The sequence below is a fragment of the Antechinus flavipes genome, chromosome 2, assembly GCF_016432865.1.
Source record: "Antechinus flavipes isolate AdamAnt ecotype Samford, QLD, Australia chromosome 2, AdamAnt_v2, whole genome shotgun sequence".
Taxonomy (NCBI): Eukaryota; Metazoa; Chordata; class Mammalia; order Dasyuromorphia; family Dasyuridae; genus Antechinus; species Antechinus flavipes.
Genome location: NC_067399.1, coordinates 578,634,379 through 578,662,288, shown reverse-complemented (window position 1 = coordinate 578,662,288; position 27,910 = coordinate 578,634,379). Strand labels below are relative to the sequence as shown.

General features: G+C 44.4%; 1 long non-coding RNA gene across 1 annotated transcript; it reads left to right on the top strand.

Annotated features, from left to right (window-relative positions):
• Nucleotides 1-98: 98 nt before the first annotated feature.
• On the top strand, nt 99-17,715 carry LOC127551477 (uncharacterized). Its single transcript, XR_007951097.1, has 4 exons — nt 99-382; nt 10,952-11,130; nt 14,523-14,685; nt 17,183-17,715. It is a non-coding gene; the product is annotated as an uncharacterized LOC127551477 (long non-coding RNA).
• The last annotated feature ends 10,195 nt before the right edge of the window (nt 17,716-27,910 follow it).

Below are 27,910 nucleotides of genomic sequence, written 5' to 3'. Positions count from 1 at the left end.
AAGGAGAGAGAGAAAGAGAAAGAGAAAGAGAAAGAGAGAGAGAGAGAGAGAGAGAGAGAGAGAGAGAGAGAGAGAGAGAGAGAGAGAGAGAGCGAATAGCTCTCTCCTGCAGCCGAGAGAGGAACCAGTTCCTTCTTTATAACCCCGGCCCTCCCTCCCTCCCTCTTAGGCTCCCGCTCTCGCTCCCGCCTCTGTCCCTCCCCCCTCCCCCGAAGCCACGGGGCGGCCGAGAGCGCAGAGCGCCAAGTAGAGGGAGGGAAGGAGGGAGGAAGGGGCGCGGGCCCCCGGCTCCCGGCCCAGCTGCCTTGGTGCCTGCATTCCCATCTCCTCCAACTAGCCCCGAGGAGCAGGGAGCCGGCTGGCAGAGCTGGGGCAGGTGCAGGTAGGCACGGGCACAGGAGGGTGGGAAAATGTCTATGCCCCTGGGAAAGCCGGGACGAAATCTTTGACTGTTTCCCCAATCCTGTCTGTGTCCGTCTAGCCAGACCATCTATTTTTTCAAGCCGAGAGGCAGGCGATGGTGTCCGGAAACTTTGTGAGGACTAGGGGAGCTGGAGGGAGCTGCCTGGCTCCCGCCAAGCCAGTTGGGCAACCTCCTCTGCTCCCGCTGGTTTCCCGATTATTTGTCCTTCCCGGCAAAACCCGATCGGTAGGAGTTGCGTAGGGGTGGAGGTTGCTTATCTGGAAGGAAAGTTGAAGCTAAGTGAAGCAAGGTCTGTATATCACTTCCAGAGAGAAGGACAGAAGGAAGGACAGGGCCTGAAAGGGAACAAGCTACATAGTACAAGAGAAGGGGGAAAGGAGAAAGCTAAGTAGGAAGAATCCCAGAGGAAGGAAGAGTAGAAGGGAGATAGGGATAAGCTGAAACAGAGAAACAGAGCCCAACTCCTAAACACAGAGAGAAAAGGGAGAGGTTCCCAGGAAGGCTGAGCTATTAGCTCTGTCCTTGGGCTGCATATTTATACGGTCGAGGGGGTGCACAGATGGACTCTCAATTGAATTCCATCTTCAACACCATCAGAGATTGATTTTCTACTCGCTTTTAATTTTGCCATAATTAATTAGATCATTACAACTGTTTGCTATTGATCTCCCTACTTAAACCTTCCGTGCGGAGGGGTTTCTCTGGGTCCCGAAACCCTCTGGGAGGCCAAAGGAAGCACAAGTCGGACAGCTCAGCATCCTAGGTGGAGGCCTAGATCTTAAGCTGGGCAGGCCTGAGAGCAGGCGGCCTGTGGGGCAAAGAGGCGGAAAAATAAGCTAGGTTTACCAGTTGGTTTGAGTTATTTCGTTGTCAAAAGAAGAGGTTTTAAGCTGACCCTTCAAAAAGGCGATGTGAGCAGGAAGGGTGGCAGAAATGGGACAGTAAGAATAAAAAGAAAAACTAGCAGGATCCGGGATGGGTGGGAAGGGAAGATGTGAGCGTGCTGGGTCCCAGTTTAGTTAAGAAAGAGGCATTAGACACTGCTTTGGGGAAGACTCAGTCACAAGACTTTACTCTCCAAATTCTAACTCGATCTTCTCCTCCTCACCTCCCTCCTCTTCTCTCCTCCCTAGTCAGAACATCCCAAATAAGTGGGATGGGGAAGCCTAACTATTTTAACTACACACTCAAATTGACTTTAGAGTCTGTTTTCCAGGGTAGACTGGAGCTTCAGGGCCCCGGGGAAGAGAAAAGGGGGTGGGGTGGGGAAGGGCAACCATTCTAACTCATAGACCCACTCAAGCGGCAGAGGACTCCTGACCCTTTTCATTAGCACTCCGGGCTTCTTAGGACCCTCTTCACTCTCCCCGCTGTTGGGCCACTTCCCAAGAAGGATGGTCCCCTGAATAGGGCAATGATTTCCGTGCCACTGATGTCAAGCTTGGGAGGAGGGGTACCTCCAGACTTCTCCCACACAGTTGCACAGATTTCCCCCACCTCACGCCCATGCAACCAATGCACCACTATACCCAAACTTTTAGCCAGTTAAGCGGCATATTTTTAAAGAGAAATGTAATAAAAAAGGGGAGAGCAAATGGGAAAGGTTAAAAAGAAAAGAAAAGAAAACACATCGGAACAGGATTTCTATCATAAAATCAAGGAGAATTTTGAAAACTCACTTTTTTTTTTCCGGAGAAAAGTTTTTGGTGATGGATTTAACAAACTCAAGGACGCAAAGCCGAAGGGGACCTAAGTAGCTGGGAAAGGGGAAAGCACTATCCCCTATGCTCTGCGGCCACCACAGACCTCACGTTTCTTTCCCTTGCCCCCCGCTGGGCGACCCTTACAGACTGAGGGCACAGAAGCTCAGCCGAGCTTCTCCAGAATGAAGTAGTCGCCCCCCCCCCCCTCTCCTAAGCCTCTAGAGAGATCCGCCCTCAGTCTATGGCCCGCCTGCAGTCCGGCTCTCCAAGCCAGGCATTTCCTACCCCTACTCCCCCATTCCTAACTCCCTCTCTCAAAACAGCCCCCACCTGGGTGCTCACTCGGGGAAGAGCGGAGACCAGGGAAGATAGGGGCAGATAGCGGGGACATCGGGCTACTGCGGGGGCCAGAGTTTTTCACTCCCTTTTTAGGACTAAGCTCTCTCAGTCCGCTTTGGGTCTGAAGCGGGTCTCCCACCCTACCCCCACCCCTTACCTGTACGCCCCGCGCCCTGAGCCATTCTCCGAGTCCCCCTTGTGAGTGCGGCCGCAGCGGTGCAGTCTGGCCTCCTGAGCTCTCAGCCTTCCCCACCGCGGCTTCCCCGAGATCGGGCGCAGCCACCCAAAACTGACCGGCTCGGATAACCTAGCTAACTCTCCTCTCGCGCTGGCGCTCTCTCGCTCTCGCTCTCGCTCTCTCACACGCACGTAGCAACACTCAGACACAGCCACACTCCGAGGAGCCACACACTCAGAACTCCCCGCATCCACACAAAGTAAGCCTCGAGGACACAAGCCTACAGCTGCTCACCTAGACACCTCACCACTACCACCAATCTACACACTCAAAAGACCCAGAGAGATACCTTAGATCCACAAACATTCCCTATCTTCATTCATCTACTTCCCGGCACACTTACCCAGTCACACTCTCCGACACCCTCCCAGACACACACATTCTCTGCACAGTCACACACTCCCTGGTATACTCACTCAGACACTCCACATTGCACACTTCCAGCGTACTCACACACACCCTCAGTCCCACATTCCATGAAATATACTCACAGTCACACATACTCCCTCACATCCTTAGTCACACACTCCATTAATACTCACAGTCACATACACTCCCTGACATACACAATCACAAACTCCCTGACACACACAGCCACACACTCCCCCACATCTTCACAAGTCACACACTCCCTGACACTTAGTCACACACTGACAACCTTAATCACACTCCCTGAAATACAATCACACATTCCCAGAGATCCTAGTAGCTGTATACTCCTCCACATTCTCACACTCATCCACTCACAACTCAACCTTCTCACACATTTCCGGAAATCTTTACAGTCATAAATGTACTTCCAACTATCTATTGTTCTCATTAAAGAAAGTATATAGATGATCACACTTATACTTTAAGGTCTGTAAGCTTTTAACAAAAATAGAAATCATAAAGAAAAGAGGGTTCCTTAAATGGATATAATTTGGGGCCTGGAGCAAAACAAATGAAAGTCAAACCAAGGCCCATGGCCTTCAGTCATACCAGGTCTCTTTTCTCTCTTTGAGTCATTTTTGGGAAAAGTTGCTATTCATTTGGGATTGAGAAGTGAAGCTCTCACATGCACATGTATCCTGACCCAGTGGACATTCCCATACATATAGGCACTGTTACTGACAAACATCCTATCAATCACATACCCTAACACCCCTCTAACTCTTTCTCTCTCACATTCTTTAACCCTTTCTTCAGTCTACATATTCACAACAATTCTGTCACACTCCCACAGTTTTGTGCACCTTTCCCCATAACCATATAACACATCTTACAAAATCACACGATGACTCTATGACCTTGCATTTCCGATGATTCCCTTGCTTGTGCACAGAAAACAAATACAGGGTACTTGGGGAGGGGGAATGTACAAAGGCTCTCAAATTCCCCGGACTCCTTGAATAATCAGCCTGGAAAACTCTAGGCTTGGTCAGAGATGTCTTGCCTAGTCTCCAGATTACATTCCCTTGTGTCTAGCCTGCTCCAGCTTGCCCTGGTAGAATCAACCCACTCCAGAAGTAAGTCCTTTACTCTTTTCTCCCCAAACACACTATTTGTGAAGGGACACTTAAAAAGGATGAATCTCAAATTTCTGTCTACAGATTTTAAAGCATATATTTTTCTAAATGAGGATAAAAATTCTATTCTCAGGGCCAAATTCAGGTGTCAGTCATTGAAAAACCCAAAAGTATGGCTTTTCTTTTTTTTTTAATCAAATAATGACAGAAACTCAAAAGAGTCTACAAACCAATATATACTTGTATGAATCCACTCCACTTTGCTCCAGCCTCCCAATTTGGCTTCCCCAGAGTCCTTCCATGGTTGGAAATATAAAAGCCTGGACACACAGAAACAGTTCCACGGACACAAACATCTCATACAACTAAAGCCACCCATCAATTTGACAGTTACACTTTCCCAGGCATACATACCTTCAATGGTTTCTCTACTCAAAAGAGTCATTCTTATAGAACCACACCTTTAATACTCTTTTCCTCACAAATACATACTTTGCTTTTATAGACACTACAGAATCACTTTCTGAAATATATACTCAAGAATCTTTTATCAAGATTCAGTCATATACAATGTATCTTCATAAACAAGATCATACACAAATAAGCATCTTGAACTGAGAGACACTTGGATGGAGGCCCTTACTTCCTGGCTTGCTCCTGGCTCTGTAGGCCTCCTTAGTAAAGAGTTACTTGAGCAGAGGGGACAAGATGGCTAGAATAGTGGGTATTGGAAGTGAATTTCTGTAAGAGAAGAGAGATAGAGTCTAGATAGAAACCAAGTGAGGACTGGAATGAGAGGGTGTTGCTTCTAGGATGGCTGGCAAACCCCTTCTATACTATCCAGCCACAACCCAAGGCTTTGAGAAAACATTCAGTATAAGAGGGAAAAAAGTGGCCTTGGGTAAAGGAACAGGGCCTAGTGAGTTTGATTCTTTGTCTTCAAATGCCTAGGTCCCCAGCCCAGCTTTTTCTCTTGGATCTTTCTAATCCCTCCCCCATTGATTGAAAGTCTCTCTCAGGTCCTCCAAGGAGTCCCAGGAAAAATGATCCACCATCCTATTGATTCTTCATTAGGATTACATTTTCACATTTGCTAAATTGGTTTTAAAAGCTCCCCCCTCCCACCCCCATTGCTATTTTCTTGTCAGACTCTGTGGTCTGAGGACATATAACAGAGTTCTTGAAAAATCCCCCTCCCCAATCTTGTGATGCTGTTGTGACTACAGTCTCCTTAGCATCCCAAGCAATCCCAAGATATTACAGGCGTCATGATAATTGGGATTGTGTTTTGGTATCTTTTTTTAGGAAAAGAAGGTGACTGGAGATTCAGGCACAAGGAATAAGTGGAGAAGGGGATATGGAAAGGGCTTAGTTGACAGCATCACTCAGGTGGCTCAGCCTGACCCCTTTCTCCTAGCGATTCCAAAGAAGACACCCCAGGATCTTTCTTTCCCTTTTACACACAACACAAAAGTTCTTTACTGAATTTTGGATTAAGGGGAAAAGAGAAAGGTTTTGTCCATGCCTCTACCCCAAGAATAAAGGGGAAATAGGAAAAGTAGATCTCCATCCCACTTCCCCCCTCCACATTTAAAAAAAAGAAAAACAAAACAAAACAATTCCAGCCAAGCTAAGAACCATTTCTACTAGGTGCGTGGCCTAGAGGGAGAGCAGTCTGTTTTGTACCAGTAGCAGAAACCCTAACTCTCCACACAAGTCCTGGTAATCATTAACTGTTCACTGGAAGGGAGGAAAGAATTCAATTTAAGGGGAGGTGAAGAACAAAGGGAAAGAGAGACAGGAAGAGAGGCAGAGACAGAAATAGACAAGAAGAGAAAAACAGAGGGAAGGGAAAGAATGAGGAGAGAGAAAAAAGAGAGGCAGAGATAAAGAGAAAAAGAGAGGAAAAGAGGGAGAGGTAAAGAGAATGGGAAAAAAGAGGAAAAGGCAGGGAGAGAGTGGAGACCAGCGTCTCCTCCAGAAAGTCTCTGACAGCAGCCTCTGGGCCTGCGGGTCCCAGGAAGAATGAGTGGTGGAAGAAGGTGGCAATGGGCAGATGTGAAGAAAGGCTGGGGCAGCGAATGTGTCTCCCTGATGTGTTTATCCCCTAATCAGTTCATTAGTTATAAACAACATGACATTAGAAGTTAGGAGGCAGTTGATATTAATTTTTATTTAACTAGTTGATGTTTAATCCGTCACGCCACACTGGGGAGCAGCGAGAAAGATCTTCCTGACAGAAAACCAGTTAGAACTTCATAAGGCGCAATCAGTGTCCGGGCTTTGGAACAAACGAGAGAGACAGAGACAGAGAGACACAGCTAGAGACAGAGAGACAGGGACAAAGAGGCAATCAAGCAGCAAGGGAGCCAGCGGCCCTAAGGTAGAAGGGTGGTTTCTTGATTGTTGTTTTTTAAGAATCGGGAAGACAGACCTAGGGCATAGGGGAACGGGCCAGGAATTTAAAGCAACTCCCCACCCCCCACCCGAAGAGACAGAACAAAAGGAAGAGAAAATTCGAGATGGGCAGGCGGAGTGAGGGCAAAAAAGTCACCCGTCAGGGGCTCCGTGCTTTGCCAGAGGACTCCCCACCTGGTCACTGCCCAGAGTACAGCAGGGCAGTGACGGACTTGGGAAGTCCTGCTGCGGAGCGACGAGACCGGATGCAGCTCACGCAGGCGGAGAATAGCGAGGACAGGCTGCCTGGGATTGCTTGTGGGGAAAGGGAGCGCAGACTTCTGTCATCCTTAGAAAGTATCCTCTATGTGGGGTTAAGGCTGGGACTGGGACTGGGCTGGGGAGGGAATAAGGTAAGAACCGACTCGGCGGGGAAAGTCACTGATTCTTCAGAGGTCTAGGGAGGGCAGAGAACTTTCTGTGGGGCGGAGAAAGAGGCAGAGATTTGTGGCCAAGGCTCAGGTTTGGTAAATAACAGTAAACAGCTTTAGTTTGAGAAAGTTTGGAGTGAGTCTACTCAAGAAAGTGTCTGAAAATGGGGGATCGTATTGTGCGCGTATCTCTAGGTGTGAGTGGGTGAGTGCACCAGCGGTGCACACACGGGTTCAAGCACACACAAGCACGTGCAGTCGGCTTTTTCCACATACAATCGTAAGCCTCCCTGGTTTCGTCACGGTTTTCTGAGCTGGGCACGGGGGCGGGAGGGGGGGGGAACGAGAGAGGGAGGAAGGAGGGGGCCTGTAGTTTTCCTACGCGAAGGACCCGTTTGTGGGTGCGGGGGGGATCCTTGTCGTTTCGGGGACACATCCAGAGAATCTCATTATTTGCATGTTAATCTGCCTCCGCCGCGCAAAGGAAATCGTTTAAATTCCGAAGAAAATTGCCTTTTGCCAACGGTTAATAGTTAACTCGTACGGAAAAGTTCCCAGGGAAAGGAAGGGAAAGATAGACAAAGAGAGACAGAAAGAAAGAGAGGAAGAAAGAAAGAAAGAAAGAAAAGAAAGAAAGAAAGAAAGAAAGAAAGAAAGAAAGAAAGAAAGAAAGAAAGAAAGAAAGAAAGAAAGAAAAGAAAAGAAAAGAAAAGAAAAGAAATAGGGAGGGGGGAAAGGAAGGAAGGAAGGAAGGAAGGAAGAAAGAAAGAAAAAAAAACCCGGGTGAAGGGTGAAGCGGGTACTGCGACCCCGGGAGTGCTGCCTCAGATTTCTCCTCTTCCCGGCACTCAGCTCGTTTCTATTTTCTCCCCCGCTCCCGGGCCCGGCTTGCGGGCTGAGCTCCTGCAAACCAGTCATTAGAGTAATTTAGTTCACCCTTTTTTTTTGGAAATCTGTCTCCTTAGTTAGGGGCTCAGTTCAGCACCTGACTCCCGTAGAAACTGATCCAAAAAGGAGCTTTTGAAGGAGACAGAGTGCAGGAGAGATGAAAAAATCTGACAAGCTTCTAGTGCCTGTCCAGAGCTGTTCCAGAGCAATACAAAGAAACCTATGTACAGACAGTCTTAGTGAATATATATATATATATATATATATTCTCCTGCTACTTTTATTAGGGCTCCTTCCCTGTTATATATATATAACAGGGAAGGAACCCTAATAAAAGTAGCAGGAGAAAAGGGGAAAAGGATAAATAAGAATCAAAAGATAGAGAAAAAGAAAAGACGGAGAGAAGTAAGAAGGAAAGGATATAGTAACTGAGAAAAGGGAGAAGAAAGAAAAAAAAGAAAAAAAAGAGAGAGAGAGAGAAGGAAGAAACCGGGAAAGGCTTTTGTTTTTAAGCGTTAGCGTCCCAAGGGAGCTTTGGCAAGGAGCGAAAGCGCGCCCCGCAGTGGCTGGGCCTCAGGGACGCGCCACAGTGAAAGCTGGGGTTACTCGGGCCCCACTGCAGCAGAACTCTACTCCAGGAGCGTACAAAGTGTTTAAAATACGAAGTTTGGATAAGAAATTCACAGGAGAGGAAGAGCGGCACTTGCGAGGGTGGGGTGAAGATGCAGGTGGAGATGAGTTCCAGGACTATTCACCTGAGGTTGAGGGAAAGGGACCTACTGCGGTCAAATTGACTGAGACTTGAGTACTTGAGGCAGAGAACGAATCCTACTTCCTCATCAATCACTTTTTCTTGAGTGCTCAGTAGGAGCTAGGAGCTTTTTGCAACATCAGACAGAAACTGGGGAGTTCTGGGACAGAACCAGGCAAAAGCTGTTTACTCAGTTTAGGGAAAGTTAAATCAGACGTTCTATGAAACTCTGACTCCCACCCAGTCCATACAGTTGTCCTCCGGACAGGTTCCCACTCCACTATCATCCATTGGGGGTTCTGAATGTTGGTTTCAAAGGAGGCAGAATCAGGAAGAAACTGTATCCATTGACCAGCGGAGGGCGCATTTCCCAAGCAGCCTCTTTCCTAAAGGGCAAAAAGAGGTATATAGATCGCAGAATCCGCAGAATCTTTCTGATCTATGGGGCTAGAGAGACAAGGAAGGGGGAGACAGAGACAGAGAAACAGAGAGAGAGACATACAGAGTCAGCGAGACAGAGACAGAAAGAGAGGGACATAGAGAAACAAGAGACATACAAAGAATTAAATTCTTTTTTTTCAGTGGAACTTTCCCAGGACACTTTCTCAATCTGCCTCAAGACTTAGAAATTGACAGAACATGGAAACTGAGGATAGAGGCAGGACTTGATGGAACGAGAGCTAACAAGCATAGGAGACGGGCTAGAACTTTTTTTCCCCTAATCCAGAATCAGTACCTAGGATACCACTATCTCTTCTTGATCTTACAAGTTTTGTTGTGACAATCAGAATTGCCCCATCTGAATCACCCTGAGCTTATCGCCTTGTTCTGCCTCTTCTCCCACATACATATTCATCTCTACACCGGTCTTACACCTTGTTCCTTCCAGGAATTACAGTGCAGGGAGCTTGGGCCTTTTATATTACATTCCCCAAAAAAGACCATACATAGAAGTGTGTGTGTGTGTGTGTGTGTGTGTGTGTGTGTGTAAAATGTGGGGAGTTGTTTTGCACTGAACCTATCACATTATTTTAAGAATTTCCTTTGCACTTTTTGGGGTTTTGCTATTGCTATTTGCTATTTGACTATTTGCACTTAAGAGGTTCACATATAAGAAATGAATGGGTAGAGTTGAGGAATCATTTTGGTTGCAATCAGCTTTTCCAGTGATCAAACTAAACAATCTCTTCCTGTTGAATAGATCAAAGTTGGAACATAGGAGGCAGCTAACAGTCTGTCCAAGAAGGGAGCAAGAAATCTTTAAGGCATTGAAAGGAAAAACTGGCTTACTGGAACTGCACTACATCCATTTGGAGAAAGGAAGAGATGAAGATTTTTGAAAAATTTTTTGTCACCTTCTGTCCTTATTTTTCTCCATTCCTCCCTCTCCCTCACTGGACTTAATGTTTGTAGAGCAAAAAAGATAGCCTATCTGTGGAGCTTGTCATGTCGCCTGTGTTCTCCCATCAGCCAGCTGTGGAGAATTATCACCTTGGCAGAACAGTTCTTAGGATCATAGACTTTATAATTTAAGGGATTTAAAGAGGTATAGTACAGCCTCCTCTTTTTACAAATTAGTAAATTGAGGCTCAGAATTTAAATGACTTACCCACTGTCACACAGGTCCTCTGTCTGTGGGTCAGAGCTCTTCAGAACACTGAATCTCTTGATACTTAACCTTAAATCAATCATTCATGAGCCTCTGAATATATAAGCCTTTCTTCCAAGTTTGGACAGATAGAGAGGCTGTCACATCCCTGCCCTTAGGGACTACAACAATTCATTTCAATTCAATTCAGCAAACATTTATTAAATGCCAAGTATATGCAAGTCTGGGCACCCACTCCAAAAGCCAACAAAAGCAGGCAATTCATAATAGGTATCAAATAGGTAATCAGATGGTAATAGAAGAGAGAGGGGGAGCAGGCTGTGGTGGTTCAAATAAGCTTTGGAGAAAATAATTCTTTGGCTTGGCTTTCAAAATCAGGTGGGATTTAGAGGAGAAGGAGGCATCCATCTGATAGTCCTTCATCTATTCTGATGAGTTTTTCATGGACTCTGCAGGTAGATGATCCTCAAATCCTGGAAAGTGAAGAATTTGGTATGTCCTGAGCTGGGTCTCAGATGTTTTTGGTTTAGAGAAAAGAAACTGAATAGTTTCTAAATAGGGGCTTTCTCATTTGGGGAGGCCCAATTCCATTTTGATCTAAGTCTAGAAGTCTTTCAGAGAATGTTTTAGTTCTCATAATTTGTTAATCCTTTTCTTTTCCAGACCTAACTTCAGTACTCGACATGCTCCAGTTTCCTTCCTCTGCTTTCTGCTATCACCAGTTTGAGTTTCATTCCATCTTTCTGAGGAGAGGAGGCCAGAACCAGGTTGGAGAGGGACAGTGGTTTGATCTTTCTGGAACCAGTGGGAGGGCCACTCCCCACTCCTGTCTGCTCACCCATGTAGGAACTCTAATACTCTGTGTGTGTGTGTGTGGGGGGGGTTATAAGGTCCATTCAGTTGTTTCTTTAAGCAAATCATAGATTTCATTTAAAGAGAACCCTAAATCTTTTCTTCCCCCTTTGCACCTTATTCTGGAGACCCATAACTGACTCCTTGATCTTTTCAACCCCGGGCCTACTTGCTCTCTGGGTTGTACAGGAATCCTGCCCCTGGCCCAACAGGTATTAACCATCTTCAGACTAGGAACCAGCTTCTAGAACTGACCAAACAATTGGTGACTCCTCCACACTAACTCTGCTGTAAGCCAACCTGATTCTGCTCCAGGCTTCCCTGAGCTGGCAGGAGGCAGATGCTACACTCCAAAGAACAGCCTAAAGGAGAAATGGCCCTTTATAAAGAGGCAGAGGTTTTAAGAAGGAAAGGAAAAATCTCCAGGTCACTGTTCCCTGGCTGATTATTATTATTTGGGGAGAGGGGCGGTTCTTTTGCTGTATATCTCTGCATGTCTGCATAGAATCAGTGAATTATAACATGCCAAAACTTGATACTTAGAGCTCACCTAGCTTGATCTCCTTCCATTTTAACAAAGGAGGAAAACTCTGTGTTTGTTGGTATCTGTACACGTCATCATCTGCATGGATTCTAGGTATATGCATTTGTGCATGTTTATACATTGTATATTTGTATATATCTCTATGGGTATGTGTATAGATCCCCCTATATCTGGGTATGACCATGGCTTTATATATGTATATACAATGTGTATACTATAAAGTAATAAGTTGGTCATTTGACCATGTGACCTGAATTTAGGCACCCATGAGAACATAGCATCCCATTAAACTGGTTGCCTTGGGAGGGCAACCACTTGTTCCAACAAAATTTCAATTGTAGGGAATGGTCTAGGAATTCACTTCTGTTTGTGAATTGCCTTTGAAAACCCCTGTACTGCTTCTGAATATTCTCCATGACAAAACATCTTTGTCCTTTGATTTTCAAAAACTATACAAAGGGATTCAGAGACAAGTGTGGGGTGTGAATAGGGAGATGGTTTGGGGCATCCTATTTTGGGAAAAACAAAACAAAACCAAAAACCGGGATGAGATGGCAAAGGAATGAAACAAACAGCTTTTCTCTCTGAACTACTGTAGTTTTAAAAGAAGAATTAGGTCTGGGAAGAGCTCTGAGAAAAAAGTTTTGTTGAAATTTGTGACCTTTCTAAAAGGGTCTATAGTCTAAAAGACTATAATTTAATCTATGCAAATCAGGGCTATCCCTTTCTAAAAGGGGATAGCCCTGATTTGCATAGATTAAGTTATAGTCTTTTTAAAAATTCCCATCACTTTAATAGCCATTCCCTTGTGAATCAATTATACTTGTGTGTGAGTAGATATAAGAGAAAGCATGAGAAAATTAAGTATGTATATGTAAGTGTGAACGAAAGTGAGTAGTTGTGTCAGTTGAATCTACTGATGCTGTTCTTCCTACACCTTCTCCTTCTGCAGTATCCCTATTCCCTGGCTGGGCCTGAAGTGGAGGGACAGTAGAAAGTTGGTAGATGGGACTTGGAGCCGAAATTCCTGAGAACAGTCCTTTTCCTCTACTCCTCTATTGCCCTCCCCCCCTTTTTTTCCTTCTTAAACTAAATGTTTTACTCTGATAGTTTTAGGAAACCATTCTCTTTGGCTGCAGTAATCTGGACCATGGTAGAGAGTAGGAGTTAGAACCTACCAGAAACTTAAAAGAGAACTAAGCAAATCTAGAGAGACTTGGCTCCACGGCCGCACTTCTGGCCAATCCTCCGGATCTTTCTGGTTCCCAGAGCGGGACGCTAGGCATCTTCCTGCCCAGTCCCCCGTCGCTCCTGGAGAGCGCACAGGCTCGATTAATAATCATAAACCCCCGCTCACCCTCCTCTTAAAATTAATAACTCTGTAATTAGAGTCATTTCACAAGTCTCCCGAGCTGCTGGAGAGGCCGCGGCCAGAGCCGGGCATCGGTTCTTCCCAGCCCCGCGCTACCGGGAGACAGCGTTATTAGCAGACATCTGCAGGTAGGGAATTAAAATTAAAATCGCTCTCAACAATCCAATACACTTTTTATCAGCCATCTCTCTGAGAGCCGGGCCCATTCATCATCGGAGGCATTCTCCCTGAAAACAGGACCCATTCAGATTTTATACAAATTATCATATTTATCATCGTCTCCAACTCCGGAGTCACATCTCCGCAAAGTGTCTGCCGTCTCCCTGGGGAGCCCAGCCCGCCGAGCTCCGGAGGCACAGCAATTCTCCTGGCTCTCTTTCTCTCTCTCTCTCTCTCTCTCTCTCTCTCTCTCTCTCTCTCTCTCTCTCTCTCTCTCTCTCTCTCTCTCTCTCTCTCTCTTCTCTCTCTCTCTCTCTCTCTTTCTCTCTCTCTCGCTCAGTCTATCTGTCTGTCTTTGGTTTCCATCTATCTCAATCTCTATATTCATCTTTGTTTCTTATGTACATCAGTCTCCTTCTCCTCTGTTTCTCTTCATCTCTGTTCCTCTTCCCATCTCTTTGTTTCTTTCAATTCTGTCCCTCTATTCTCTACCTCTATTTATCTTTATCTCTGTCACTTCTCTCTCCCATCTTTGTTTCCTTGCTTCTCTCCATTTTTGTTATCCTCTTATTTGTTTCCTCCTTCCCTGTATTTCTTTCTCTTCATTTCTCCTTAGTTCTCTTCATTTCTTCCTCCTTTGGTCTCTTTTTGTCTGCCTCTCTGTTTCCCTTCTTCCATTTCTGCTAATTTCTCTTTACTTGTCTCTCTGGTTCTGTCTCCTTGTTCCTGCTTGTCCCCCTGTCTTTCTATTTGAGCCTGGCCCACAGTAAAACAAATCTTGCACAAAGATCAAAGGCCTAGGTATAGCAGAATGAAATAATCCTGTCCTTATAGGCTGAGTTCACCAGAGAATTCCACTTTATCTTGGTTCTCTGTAGCCCTGAAGACACAGTCTGACCCTCAGCCCCACGCTTCCTCTTTAGTGGTGCAATAGCTATTCTGTGAGTAATTGAATCGAATCTGGGTGTCAGTTCAGGGTGCACATGCACACAAGAAAAGAGGCAAATGTGCAGAAAAAGTAAAGTACGCAAATATGCACAAATATGCTTGGACACTTTCAGGTTTGCACTGAGAACTGCTGAAACATTAGAATAGATAAATTGTCCAGGACAATTTCACCACAGCATTTAGATCGCCTCCATTTTCCCTCTCTTCTAAGTCCCCCCCACTAGTCCTTCCAGAATCCCTAAAAGATGGTGCAACAGACACCACATTTTTGCCCCGGGTGTCTTGAGTTGTCCTTAAGTGAGGATTGCCTCCCTTCTCTGCCTCTTCTCAACACCCCCTTCCCTAATCTCTCCTTTCAGCTCTCTGGGGCAAGGTTGGAGGCTCTCTAGATGAACTTTTACTCAAAAAGGAAGAGAAATCACATCGGCAGAGGCAAACACATGGCACAGACATTGAAGGATTGAAGGAGACGATTACAGAATCTGGACTTTTACCTCAACTTTCATTGATGCCCACATCTTGGTTAGATGGAATTGATTTACTTTTGTCTTTTTCCCTTCCCTGAATCTGAGTCTGACACAAACATTCTGTGCTCTTGGGTCCCTCAAACTTTCGTCACTCCTCCCTATCCCTACTTTCCTGCCCAATTTCCTTTTTGCTTAACTAATTCTGAGGGACTTTATCAAAATCCAATTGCAAGAGATTGCAAAACAAAGTCCTAACTCAGACCTCCTAAAACATAATATTTATTTTGTCAGCACTGAAGTGAGGATGTGTATCAAAGAATTTCTGTCCCTGAGAAAGACAGAAAGCCAAAAAGATGTGCTCATGCTAGCTGTGGTCCATTCTATGAACCCATACTTAAATGTGTACTAGATTCAGACTTATACAAGCAAACACACAAAAGAAATTCACAAATTTGCACAGACTAACATATTTGGTCAAGCACATCACAGACACATTTGTGAGTTCATATGATCACATAAGTGTAAATATTCATTACAAGACAAAACAAACATATTTTCTAATTTCTTTCCATCTCAGAGACAGATAAGAGAATGTCATATCAGATCTGAGATAATATGCATACTGTATTCATTCTTGTGGCCTCTGATGCTCATGGAAATGAACTATTGATGACACTGAGATGCCTTCGAGTTCCTATCATAAAGAAATATGTCAGTCTTCCATGTACATAAATCAATTCAATATATATTTATTAAACACTGGCTATTGCAAGAGCCTGTACTAAGAATTTCAACAACATAACAGTTCCTATACATAAGAAGTTTGTATCTTGTGGGTTTACAAATGTACATATGTATGTCTGAATGCACAGTTGTGTTTTTAGAGGATTCATAAAGATATTTATTAAGAGAAATATCATTAAGGGGAACAGAATTAAGTTCTGGTAGAAAGATTTGAATGATCATTTGACTTTTTAGTGTCAATTAGTCACATCCTTCCAATAAATACACCCATTCCTTCCCAAAACAGTCCTTAAAACATAATTTAGGATCATAAATCATATCCTGAGAGCTAGGTCTGACTCCTTTATTTTATGGGTGCCCCAATGAGGGGCAAGAGATTTGTGCAAGGTCACACAGTTGCAGAGTTGTTTGAATCCAGGCCCTTTGGCTCCAAATATATTGCTTTTTTGTTGCTCCAAATTAAATTTGAATGCTTGGGGAAAACAATAAAGAACAATATTAATAATACTTTACATATGTACGATGCTTTAGAGTTTCAAAGAAATTTACCACCTAGTATCTGATTGATGATCACAAAAATTCTGTGAGGGAAGTAGGGGGAAGAATTATTATTCTTATTTTTCAAAGGGGAAGTTAGAAGTTAAATAATTCGCTAAACCATGAGCCTTTAAGGTCAGGGTCCAAATCTTATATAAACGTGGTATTTCTTCTTGCACTTAGTGACGTTTTTTTACAGTTGGTGCTTAACAAATATTAATTTAAATTGTCTAAAGTCACACAGTGGCAGAGTCAGCACTAGAACCCAAGACTTCAGATACATAGTCCAGGACTTATCTACCAGACAACATTGTTTCTAAATACACCTCCTACCCCAACAATTGCATCTGTATCTCCTCCCCCCCACCAAATCTTATCATTACTCAGAAAGCATAACCCAAAGGGCTGCCACTCCAGAAAGAGGGAGGCATAGGCAGGAATGGAACAATCACCTGACCTTTTACCAAGAATTCCATCATCGATGACATAGGGGAGGGAAGTTATAACCCAAGAATCATATTACCAGAGCCTTCACTCCATCTCATAACCATCTCTTTTCCTCCAGGCCTGCTTTCTCTTTAGTTTTAGGTGGGGAAAGGCCACTGTCTCCTTAATTAACAGAGCAGATAAGATGTAATAATTAGGAAAAATAGAAATGTGGGGAACATTTTCCTTCACAATAACTTTTGGTCATAACGATGTTAGCAAAACTGAGATGTAGCCTTTCTCCAAGATACTAAGTAGGACTCTATCTAGCTGAGAAGGCATTATTAGCAAATGCTTGAAACTGGCTCACTGATCTTAAGGCATGGAGGAGGTGCCCCAATAGAATGTGAGTCCTTTAGAAGCAGGATTTTCTTCTTTTGTCTCTTCCTCCCCAATAACTAACCTCAGTGCCTGGCATATAGTAGGTGCCTAATAAATATTTGTAATAGAAGGGAGGTTGCATTCTAAAATATTTGAGGCTTGTCAGATAAGTTCTTGCCTCACACACAGAGCCCATAAACTCTTTTACACACACACACACACACACACACACACACACACACACATCTATTCTTTGAGTACACACAAAAGCAAGAACACAAGCTCTGCCTTAAATCTTCACCAAATACTTCAGTCTTCTCCATTTCAGACTTTAGTTTGTCACCATCACCATCATCATCACCATCCCTCTGCAAGTGTTTCATCGTATCCTCTCAGATGTATATCTGCTTCATGCAGGTTGTAAAATGTTTTCACATCCACTAACTTATCTGATTTTCCCTAAGTGGCAGGGCAAGGATTGCTGTCCCCATTCTACAGATGAGAAAACTGAGGCCTGGAGAGAGGAGTTCCTTGCCAGGGTCAAGAAACTTGCCGGTGGTGGTAGCTGACTCTCGAGCCTTCATTCAGCCCGTTTTGCTCCGCCTCGCTTAGCCTTCTGAGGAGACCGCTCAGCCCTGGGGCCCGTGGACAGGTACCTCAATCCGGACGGATTATACCTCAGCCCTCGCAGAAAAGTAGTTCCAATACCATGTTTGTTAACTAGGTTATCTAGGCTGTGGAAGATTTTAATGTTGAATTTTATAGCTTTACCACGCTCTGCCGTCCTTGTGAATATTGTAATATTGCATTTTTTACAAGTTACTCTTCTGTTAATGTTCCAGCTAGTAACTTTTATAATCCTCCTCAATGAAATTTTTTTGTATTCTTCCGCACCGTTAACCCCGATGGCGGCGCCTCGGCCCCTGGCAGGAGGCAGAGACGAGATGAATTCCTCTTTAATCAGAAATAATAATAATAAAAACACACGCAGCTCCGCTGCCTTGCTCTCTAGCTTCGTTTCGAAACCCGCAGGAGCCCCTAGGCTCAGAGGGTGGGGTCAGAAGGCCTGGGACCTGGACTCGGGAGGAGGAGTCCGAAGTCCGGGGGGCGGGGCTCAAGGCCTGGAGACCTGGGAACCAGGGGTGCAAGGTGGCAACTCAAAGTCCGGCTTTTTTTTTCTTTTTTTTTTGAGGGGGCGTGTGTCAGAGATCCAGGGGATGGGATTTAGGATGATGTCCGTAGTCCGAGTAAGAGGCACTAGGGAATGGGTCTGGAGGGAGTGGATTGCAAGTCTGGTGAAGGATCCAGAGGTCCATGGTTCAAAAATCAAGTCGGGTTGCAGGGATTTCTAAGCAAGGAGATAGCCAGAAGTACCTTAGAGCTTCCCGTTCTGTCTCTTCTTTCAGATCCTCACCTGCCTGCTCCCTCAACTTTGGAGAACTCAAAGCAGAGGAAGCAGATACTTCTTTCACCCGCACACTAGCTACCTCTCTTCTCCACTCTTCAGCTGTTTTCTTTCTGACTTCTTTCTCTTTCTCTATTATCTATCCTTTCTGTCTGCTCCTTCTGACCCTTCCACCCTATCATATCCTTCACTGTCTTTTTTTTTTCATAAAAAAACAGGGGCAAGTAGAAGAGCTAGATGTGTTTGGGGAAAATGGGGTGAGACTGGTGGAAAAGAAAAATTAGGAAAGACCTGGGGACATTTCTATATAATGGGGGAAATCTTCGTGGAATGATGGTTTTGTGTATGTCTGTTTATGACGTGTATCTCTGTAGGTGGCTGGTTTATTTCTCTGGCTGTATATGTGATTTTTTCCACTGCTCTAAAGTGTGTGTTGGGATTGTGGTGGGGTGTGGTGAGGGGGATGTCGGGAGTAAGTGTTGTTCCCTAGATTCCTAAGTCTCACAGTTTAGGAGAGGGAGGAGGGAAATATGATGAGCCTTACGTGGCAAACTAGAAGAATTGAGCTCAGGGCCTGGAGTCAGGAAGACTGGAATTCACACGCGACCTCAGACACTATCTGGGTGACCCTGGGGGAGTTATTTAACCTTGTTGCCTCATTGTTCTCACCTGGAAAATGAATTGAAAAAGAAGATGGCAAACCATTCTAGTATTTTTTTTTTGCCAAGAAAACTCAAATTGGGGTCATGAATAGTCTGACACGACTGAATGACGACAAAGGACTAATCCCTTGGATCCCTAGGATATTAGAAAATCGTCCTCCAAATCTCAGCGTGAGGGGAAAGATATGAATCACTGTGGCCTCCATTCCATACTTTAAAGAGAGAGAAATTCTAAACCAAGGAGAGAAAAGGATTTCTCTAAGCCAAAGAAGTTTCTCTATGGATAATTCTCACCGAGGATGTGACAAGAGGAAATAGCCTAGACAATTAAAGGTGGAGACTAGGGGTACAGTGTAATTTAGAAGGGAAGGCTGCCATCAAAGTTTATGAAACTCTTTAAGTAGTCACCCCAGCCAGTTTGAGAGATGCTGCTGGAGTCAGGTGGATGGACTGGATGGCTTGCAAAGGGTCCAAGGAGTCGTGCTCCGAGCTCCTTCAGGCGTGGGGGAAAGAACGTCCGACAACATTTTAGTGATAGAAAGACTGAGGTGCACAGACTTTGTTTTGTGCGCAAGGAGGCTCTTGGGATTTGAGACCTGGCTGACCCTTCTCCCTGTACGCTCCATGTGTCCTCTCGGGCAGAAGAGGCTCAGTCAGACTCGATCTAGCTGTGGCACCCACCATCTGGGACTCGAAACAGTGAGCGCTGGCGAACATCTGGAGAGCTGACGACTATGGAGCCTCGGGCTTCGGCGCCGAGTAGGGTCGGGAAGTTCATTCAGCAGCGCCTTCCTTGATCTAGGAGGGCCAAGAAAGAGCCTTCCTGTCCGGCAGATATATGATCACTAGAAGCAGGAATGGAGAATAGGCCGGACTGTGGAGTCCAGACTGAGCTGTCACCCCTTTTCTCCTGTGGGGCTGGGAAGAGGCACCGGGGAATAGTTAAATCTCTACCCTTTGCTTGTTCCTCCCAAAGCAGTTAGTAACCTCAAGCTTCTATTTGGGGGAGGAAAATATTAGGGAAGGTGGAGAAAGGGAAGAAGAAAGAGAAAAAAGGGAAAGGGAGAGATCGTGAGGAAAAAGAGGTGGGGTGGGGGAAGATGAACCGTGAGAACTTGGGGAGGATTGAGCAAGGGAGTGAGTTGAAAGGGGTGAGGAGGGTCTGGAGAAAAAGAGGAAGGGTTGGGGAGGTGGGGAGGGGGCCTGGGGGTTCTGGGAGTGACGGTGGGAAGCACGGAGGCCGGGAGCGCTGGAGACAGTAAAACATCTGTAATGCGCAATTCGCTGTTGCTCGCTGATTGCTCCTGGATTAAAGATTAAAATCTAGGCTTTGGCAGATGGGAAGAGAGAGGAAACTCTTACGAGCACGTTTTGCATCTGCATTTCATTCTGCTACTTCCCATGTTCCCAGCTTCTGGAACCAGTTTAGCCCCTCCTGGTCCCATACCCCTAGCTTTGCTCCCCTGCTCAGCTTTCCCCACCCCAGTCCTCTATCTTCTTGCTCTGTCTTCCTCTTTTTCCCAGGACCATTCCATTCTCTCTATTATTTCCCTGCCAGAACTTGAGCTTCCACCCAGCTTGCTCCCCAGTTACTTTCTCAGAGCCCCCTCCCAACATCTGGCTTCCCTCCCTGTGTGTATGGGGAAGGGGAAAAATCCCCTCCCTTGCTTGCTCTAGGTGCTGGGTTCCAGCATAGTGAACCTTTTCTGTCACTCCCTCTACTCTGGCTCAGTCAGCAGTCAGGAGCTGGGTGAGAAGCCTGCCCCCACCAGACCCTTTCTATTCTTTTTTATCTATTGAAGGATCCAGCTTCCCTTTCCTATCTCCACCCAAGTTCTTCTGAGGAAAAAAATAAAGGTATAGAAGGGTGTGATAAGGAAAAAGGGATTTAGACAGAGAAGAAACAAAGGTGGTGATAGAATGAAAAAAATGAAATCTAGGACACTGGGAGGGGCTACCTCATCTCTCTTTTACTCCCTTCGCTAATTGGAAGAAGGCATGTGAGAGAGAGTAGAATATGGACATAAAACATAGAACCAACCATTAATAACAGATCAGAAATTAAATGGTGGCCAGAGATCACTGCAGGTACTATCTGAGGGCACTGTGGTGTACATGAATTTGGTGTGGGTTAAGTGATTATGGGAGTTCTGAAATTATGGGAGGAACATAGTGTGTGTTCCTATTTGACAAATTTCTGGGAGAGGAGACATGCAGCAATCTTTTGGCAAATCAGCTGGGCTCGAGTATAGTGTTAGCAACAGTATTTGGAGGTTTGAGCATCCCAAAATGAACATCTTAAATGACCCCAATGGGAGATAGAGGTCAGAGGAAGTAAAATGATCCACTAGACATCAGAGCTGCCTTTCCCAAGGATACTAGTGCTCTTGGCTGTATGAGTCTTTGGACTTGAGACCCATAGGGGGGAGCAGTGGGGGACATTAACCTGGCAATAATTAAAATATAATAAAAAAAATTTAGAGGAGAAAAACTGGTGGGAATAGTCAGGAGAGGGATAAGGGGAGTCAGTCCTAGAGAGATCTTTATGTATTAGGACAGTGGGAGGCCCCCCCTAGAGCTTACTATTTTTACAAGCCCTAAGGAGGCCCAGGGAGAACGGAAGAAAAGCTGAAGAAGGATCAATGGGAGGAGGGGTAGTGTGGCAGATGTAATTAATTACTGCATATTAAAATGTTTGTTTACAGAAATGAACAGCGACCGGAGGTCTGATGGTAATTAATTCTGAGCCATTTCCCAGCCCTGTTTGGAGCACAACACCTCAGAGGGGGTTGCCTGTTGTTGGGGGGGGTGTTGGAAGATTTTGGTTGCCTCAGGGAGACTGGAAGATAGAATGGGGTGCTTAGCCTCCTTTTGCATTCTCCCTCCACCTACCCCAGGTCCTGCAAATCACAATAGACTTGGCCAGCCCCCACTTCTTGATATTTAAGTCTTGGTGGAATGAATCTGCATTTGCTTCTAGAAAGGAGGCCCTCTCCACTCCCAAGCCCTGGTCCAGGAAGGGATAGAAAGATGGGGAGATGGGAAATGATCCCCTCCCCCAAAGAGGGGATAGGAATATGGGGAGATGGGAAGTTGGAAAATTAGGCTCATTTTTCATGACATGTGGGGCACGGGCATTTCCATATCCCAGGGGGACCCAGGGAAGATGACAGGCAAATGCTTGCTCTTTGTCACTTACTACTCCAGAGGGCTGAGAGTCATAGATTTCTTTTGAACATTTGTTTGCATACTTTTCAAAGAGCATTCCTTTCTCTACTACCCATCCTCACCCCCTACAAACAAACACAGGCAAATACTAGAGTTAGGGCTGGAAGGGTCCAACCCCTCTTTATAGCTGAAGAAACTGAGATTTGACCAGAGAAATTTAGCAACTTGGGCCAGAAGGGTGATAGAGCTAGGAATTTGAACCTGGGTACAACAACTCCAAACTCCCATCTACCTTATCATGCCTTCCTCTCTTAATTCATCCTGTCTTTATAGCTCCTGTAGCATGATTGCAGCCTTGTATTCTGCTATAGAGAGAAGGAAAAGGCCCAACACCAGCCTAATGGAGGAAAGGAGAAAAACTAAGGACACTATACTAACATGAGATCCTGTTCAAATCAAGTCCTGGATGGCAGAGTGCAGTCAGTCAGTATTACAGAAGTTCAGTGTTATCTGGAGTGGCCAGCCGTAGGCTTCGTGGAAAAGGTGGGCAGAACCTGGAGAGACAGAAGATGAAATGTGAATGCCTCCCTTTCCACTGTCTTTTCTGAGGGAAGGAAGGGAAAGGGAAAGAAAATAACATTTATATAGTTCCTACTATGTGCCAGGTATTGTGCTAAGCATTTTATAAATATTATGTCATTTGCTCCTCACAGCAACCCTGTTTGGGCATCTGCTGTTTTTATCCTTATTTTATGAATCGAGGCAAACAAGGTGACATGACTTGCCCAGGAAAATACAGCTAGTAAATGAGAGCAGATTTGAACTCCAGTGCTCTGTCCATCAAGCTGTCTCAATCTGTAATTGTCTAAGTAATTAGGAAATGTACCTCATCTGTATCTTCAGGACTTCCTAGCTTAGTCCTTTTCTCTCTCAATTTCACCACAATGTGATATTGTTTATTTGCTCCATTCTGGGACCAAATTAGTATCCTGGGCTAAAGAGAGAATGAGGAAAGTAAAGGTGAGTAGAGAGGACCAAAACCCCAAGGGGACGAACAAAACATTTACTCAAGGAGAGAAGTTATTAATTAAAAGAAATTTTAAAAACTGCATCCATATCTATATTGTGAAAGAGCAACTGTTCTGCTTTTGATGGCAATCTTCTTTTATCATTCTATATGATGAGTGTAAAGTTTTTCCTACTGCAAATTTCTAAGATGGGGTCCTGGAAGACTACTTCTCTGGTGACACATTAAAAAAACAACAACAACAACAACAACAACAACAAAAAAAAAAAAAAACCTGAGGACTGGTAATCTAAACTGAAGAAGGTCTGATTCTTCCTGTTCAAGACCTGTCTGAATTTGTAACAGCTTGAGAGATTATGAGCACCTTTCAAAAAACAGGAACTCAGTAGGAGACTCAATGAATTGTCACTACACCTTCAAAATTTAGAAAAGAGAACAGACCTCTGATGGTTGTTAGGAGGAGCTATTACAATAAAGGTAGGTTCCAGATTCCAGAATCATTTAGAGTTGGAAGAGAATGAGATATTTTATGAAAAATAATTTAGGCCAATCCCCTCATTTTATAAATGATAAAGTAGTGCCTAGAGCAATTAAAGGCAAGATTTGAATCTAGGTTCTCTTGTTAAATTCATGGCTTCTTTTCATCAGATAGCACTTAGAAAACCTGTATAATCAATGGAAGAGCTAGCCTGAAATTAAGAGGTAAATGTACCTCAGAGAGACTGACTCCAAGAAAGAATTTGGCTCAAAGTGACTGGATCCCCAGGGTTCAGAATTAGATTTTTAGAGGAGAGTAAAGAAGGTAACTGATAACTTTGGGGACAGAAGCACTGAGATTTAGGATAGGACTTTTAGGGCCACATAGGAAAGAGTACCTTTCTTCCCAGGGAGTCCAAAGAGCAGGCTAGGGTCTACATGAGATAGCAAAGGATTCTAGAGCCAGAGGGGACCCTGGGACCCACATCTAAAGAGAAAACTAAAATTCAGCTTCTGGTGGGGTTGAATATATCATCATACATGGCAGCAGTACTAGTCTGAATTAATCCTGGACCAAGAGCCTGAGAACTAAGTCCCTCCTTGGTGGCAAGAAAAGAAATGAGAACTGAACCAGACTTGTTTCTTTTTTCTTCCCTTTACAAAACTGTATAAATCAGTCAAAACAAATTCCTGAGTTGGTTACATCTCAATATATACTTTAAGTCTATTACTTGTTTAACTGGAGGTAGGTAGTATGTTTTAGTATAAGTCCTATGGAATTATAGTTGATCATACCCAAATTCTTCAAGTTGTTTGTCTTCATAATATAATTGTTACTGTATAAATGGTGGTCCTGATTCTGTTCACTTCATTCCATATGAGTTCATATATCTTTCCAGATTTTTCTGAAACCATCCCTTTCATAATTTCTGATAGCACTATAAGTATTTTATCACATTCATATGCTACAATTTTTGTAACCACTTCCCAATTGTTGGGTCCCCCCTCAGTTTCTAATTTTTTGCCACCACAATAAGAGCTGCTATATTTTTGCATATATGAGTCCTTTTCCTTTTTTTTTTTTGATGTCTTTGGAATATAGCTTTCTCTTTCCCCCCCATCTCCTCCCCCAATTGTATAATCAGCCAAAACAAATCCTTTGTTGGTATTACTGAATAAAAGGGTTTGCACAATTTAATAACTTAATAGAAAGAATTCTAGACTCCCTTTCAGAATGATTGGATGAAGATCCCTTCCCTAAATGAGTGTGGACCACAACATAGCATTTCTACTCCTTCTATTATTGTCTGCTTACATTTTTGTTTTCCTTCTCAGGTTATTTTTATCTTTTTTCTAAATCTGACTTTTCAAGATAACTGTATAAATATGTATACATATATTATATTTAACATATACTTTAACATGTTTAATATGTATGGGACCTGCCATCTAGAGGAGGGGGTAGAGGGAAGGAGGGAAAAAGTTGGAACAGAAATTTTTGCAAGGGTCAGTGTTGTTATCCATGCATATGTTTTGTCAATAAAAAGCTATAATTAAAAAAAGATCCCTTTCCCCTCTTCCTCTCTCCCTACCACCCCAGCATGCTTTGTAATAAACTACCCTACTACTCATCACAACCTACAGTGGGCTCAGTCTGATCTTTGACCTTCCTAGAAAAAGAAAATACTTTTCCTAACAAAGGATATATATAAAATTATCATTCAATTTTTCTCATTGGTTCTTCTCTTTTGTAAAAAAAACATCCCCTTTGCTGATGCTTATAAGTATCAATCTGATTCTGCATCTAATGGAGTGAAAAATAATGCTAGATTTAAATGGAAAGGAACTAGATTCAAATCTTGTTCAAGTCTTTGGACATGATTTTTTGCTCAAAACCTTTACTATGTCTAGGCTTGGGGGTTTATTTTCTTTCCCTTTAGTTATTTTGAGGAAAGTTTCCTTTTTAAAAAAATCCCTAACCCAAAGAAGAGTGTCTTGTCTTACCTGTCCAGGATGGGACAAGGTGTCTGGCAATAAAGGGTTCAGTGTGGTGGTAGTCCCAGTTTAAAAGTTCTGGGGCAAAAGGATCTGGGAACAGCGAAGAGCCATTGGCCTATGTATCTTATACTGGGCAAAGTGTTTTATAACATATATATTTTTTTGATCTTCACAACAATTCCATGAAGTAGGTACTATAGATATTATTTTATCTTCCAGATGAGGCTGAGAGGTTAAATAATTTGGCTGTGGTCATTACAGTCAGTGTCAGAGACAGGATTCAAATGCAGAACTTTAGAAAAACACTACTGGTAATTTTCTGCGTAAGAGTATGTGCATCTTCAATAACATAGTGGTATGTTATTCATTCACAGGTATGTCTATATGATGAGTGTAGTATGTCAGAGTCTGCTTATCTATGAATCTTTGAGTGTATTTTGTATGAATTCACGTGAGTATTTATGTGTCTTTGTTAGGTTTTAGGTAGGCATATGTATGAATATTAATATGTATGCGAATGTGAATCTTATAAGAATCCCCTGACTCCTACACACACACACACACACACACATCCCTCTCATTTCTCCTTATCCACAGCACTTTTGCCCTCTTCTCCTTTTAGGCAAAGAGTGATACGTATAACCCCCTCCCAAGGGCATACAAAATTTAACAGCCTTTGGAGAATAAATCCAAGTTGATATTTAAAACTAAAACAGTGACCCAACAGTTTCCCATCCTCAGCTCTTGGGGAATATGGCTGCTTCTGTTCTATAACTCTCTCTTTTAGGAGAAAGACAAGTCCAGGGCTCCCCCAGCTTTGGTCCCAGCCCAGGGTTCTCCCAGCTTTGGTCTTAGCCTGAACTCATCTCTCGTTTAGTTCTGACTACTCCCTCAGACCTCATTCCCTCAGCAAACCTTTACTATTTGCAGAGCTGTGAAACCTGAGTTTCTGAGACCAGGTTGTTTCTTTGTCTCCCTATGCTGTGGTAGAACACAGGGACAGGCACTTTCATTGCAAGGGGTCAGGAGGCTCAGCAAATAATTGGAGGGATGGTGTTGAATTAGGTCCAGGCTTTAGCATCCCTTGTGAAAAAATGGAGCATGGATGCTGAGAGAAAAAAGGGGATCTAGGAGGTTTCTGGTCCTGCCAGCCCTTTCCTAGGTCTTTTGGCCAGGGCCTTGGAGGGGAGGGAAGGCATGAGCAGAGCTGTCGGTTCCCATCAGAGCTAGGGGATTGTTAGAGACACGAGGAGGCCCTGGCGGTGTTTCTGTGTCACAGAGTTTTGCCGGCTCCATGACCCATGCAAAGGGGGTCGGGCTGCTCGTGGGGAGCTGCCAACAGTGACCAACATGTCGACTGCATCATCGCTGCCGGGTCGGGTCACTGGGTTCTGACTCTTGGAGCTCAGAGCTTGAGGGGGGGAGGTCTGTGGATAAAGAAGGAGGGAAGGAAGGGCGTAGAGTAGTAAAGGAGAAGAGGGGAAGGGAGAGAGGATGGGGACTTTGGGGAGGAATTCCCTTTGGAGAGCATTATGGACTGAGGAGATACATTATCTAGGATGTGGGATGTATAGGCAAAAGATATTGAGTGTTAAAATATTGCCTCAGTTTCTCTCCTGTGGATTGAGGGAAAGGAATAGAAGTGTGAGATAAATAGAGAATATCAAGTATGTTAGTGCTTTAGTTTCTCCTTCTGGGGGCCTGAGTTCATGTTTCATGCCAGTCACCACAGACCTAGCAGTTAAAAATAGCTAAATGACCTAGGTTTTAGGATCAGGTCCCTTGAGGTAAGTGGTACCATCTGGGCTGGGTCACAGGGGCCCTTGGGTTTCTTTGAAAGATCAAAGATCTAGCATAGGGGATCGGCAGGCTTTGAGTCTGGACCAAGGCACATGAGGAGGAGGAGGTTGTTCAGAAAGGGGCTTGGGGACCCTAGGGGTGGGTCTGGGGCTCTGGTTTTGGTTAATGAGATGATAATAAGAGAAGTGAGGGTGGGGGAGGGCGCCCTGACCTCTCCTCAGCCCTGCCCAGTCCCATCTGAAGTCTGTCCGGACTGTCTCAGTACTTAATGATTCTGACGGGCTGCATGCGCCCACCATTGTCTGAGCAGAGCTGATGGCCTCCCTCCTGAGTCTGCCGATCATTCACCACAGCCTCCAGCTGTTCCCATCCCTTTGGATAAACCTCGAAAGACGCCACTACAAATTGTCTCTGAACAGCCGCTCAGAGACCCCGACTCTGTCATTGTCTTGGGACAAACGGTCCCTTCCCCCACAGGGCACCGCCTCTCCCCGCCCAGACCTGCTGCCGACTGGAGAGGAGGAAGGAAATAGGGCCATTTTCTCCACTCGACCTTCCCCAGCTCCCAGAGCCTATTCTAATAGCTGCTTTCTCTGAATTTCAACAGTCTTCTAGCTTTTATCATACACTTCTCTGGAGGGGTCCGACTTACTCT